General features: G+C 36.9%; 1 long non-coding RNA gene across 1 annotated transcript in view; it reads left to right on the top strand.

The window, feature by feature from the left end:
- Nucleotides 1-1,329, top strand: part of LOC108358000 (uncharacterized) — a 14,119-nt gene extending 12,790 nt beyond the window's left edge. Inside the window, exons 2-3 of the long non-coding RNA XR_001846688.1 lie at nucleotides 1,070-1,168; nucleotides 1,319-1,329. This is a non-coding gene — a long non-coding RNA (uncharacterized LOC108358000). The remainder of the gene's footprint in view (nucleotides 1-1,069; nucleotides 1,169-1,318) is intronic.
- The last annotated feature ends 543 nt before the right edge of the window (nucleotides 1,330-1,872 follow it).

Raw genomic sequence — 1,872 nt, 5'->3', positions numbered from 1 at the left:
AGCTCCGGAGGGCCAAAAAGAACTACTAAGCAGCATGTCAAAATTTTCTAAATTTACGTCTATTTTAAATGAAGAAATATTTCTTTCATATTTAAAGTTAAATTTTCTGATACTTAAGTTGACAGTTTTAACTTTGGACGAGATGTAAAACTTTATATCGTCCTCGGAAGTATCCCTCGAAAATCTAGATACAAATATAGACTTATTTGGGGGAACCACAACCAGTCTCCTAGTATCAGACTCGATTACCGGCGGACGGGGTTGAGTAACTAAGTTACTAGTTGAGGGTAGAGTAAGCGTTGGAAGATTGGATGGCGGTGCCACAACTTCAACGGGGGACGGGGAAGATACTGCAGGGTCGTTATTATTAGAAGCAGACTTTGATATATGTTCTTTTGAGGAAGATAACTCCGTTGTCTGTGGACATGGAGAAGAAAGATTAATTAAGTCATTCGGAAGAGTGTTCTGACGTGGAACGGTCCTTTCATTAGGCGGACTATGAAGACGCTTACGTTTTGACACACGAATGTCCTTCATAGATTGTACGGTATCTAAGCATTTAAAAGATTTTAATACATTTTCGTAATGTTTAGTGCATACTAAATACTTTCGTTGTACTAGGCGTAGAGTTTTTAATAAAAATAAAATTATACCATGTACATACGTCAGTCCTTCATTCAACTTTAACAAATATGTTTCATTCGAAGTTCCAGCGTTTAATAACTTGTGTCTAACTTTTACTTTTGCAAGCTTTTATTTAACTTCACTTGTACATATATCTATAAATTTCGCAATTAATATTTCACTAAATTCCACTGAAGTTATCGGGCTGAAATATGGCGCACATGCTTGGTTCTCATAACAGTGTAATATAAAAGAATTGATCCACTAAGAGGCGCAGGAATTGAGATATTTGAATAACCCACATTTACCCGATTTCGTTCATATTAGGAATGTATATTACTTATACAAAAATAAATAACTCCACAAAATTGTTTACTGGTAGGTGTCGCGGGGGTCGAAATATTTCGAAAACCTGCATCTATGGCCTAATTGAGCTTATACTTAGAATATAATAATGGTTTCGCTTAACCTGAAAGAAGGTTTCATTTAATTTGAAAAAGGTTTCACTTAATTTGAAAATGGTTTCATATAAACTGAAAATGCTGTCATAAGCATGGCGTCGATAACGCCGATTATGATGTTTAACTCGGAGAAAGTGTTAACGGGCGTGATGCAAGCGGCTCTAAGTCATAGTTTATAAAATGAATGAAGATCTTGTCCATTCGCCGCCTTCAGAATTTGGATGATCACATAGTCATTTTAACTAATTAGTGCGATTCTTTCTTCAATTACACTAACTATGTATGTCGCGCTCAGTAACTGTGTCACTTAATAATGATTGGGCATGGAATTTTACCTTTCTATGGGGCTGGCAAAAATTTCGGTAAGCATCCATTATTATCCACCATATTTCTTATTTCTTTGGAATTATAGATTCTGGCATTATCCTCGAGCTCCCTTATAAATTTCATTCTGGCTACGCCCATGGGACAACTTGCAAGTAAGGGCGCTCGAGCACTCCCCCGACATGGCTACGCCCATGGTCAGAGTTACAAAATTCATTTTTAGTTAAGGATAATGTCAGAATACATAAATCCCTAGAAATAAGAGATATGGATGCCTACCGAAATTTTTTCCAGCATACTCTCCTTTGTTGAAAACCGCAGAAAAGGCATTTTCGAAGGTAAAATACCATGCCCGAACAACTTAATAGTTTCGAGCCTCCCACCCCTCCAACACCCTTTAATCTCATTCTGGCTGCGCCCATGGCTCTGATCTACATTCAATTTTATTTAATAGCTCCTGAAT

Source organism: Rhagoletis zephyria, unplaced genomic scaffold, assembly GCF_001687245.7.
Source record: "Rhagoletis zephyria isolate East Lansing unplaced genomic scaffold, Rhagoletis_zephyria_1.1 Rzeph_scaffold_00190, whole genome shotgun sequence".
Classification (NCBI taxonomy): domain Eukaryota; kingdom Metazoa; phylum Arthropoda; class Insecta; order Diptera; family Tephritidae; genus Rhagoletis; species Rhagoletis zephyria.
This window is presented reverse-complemented; position numbering and strand designations above follow the sequence as displayed.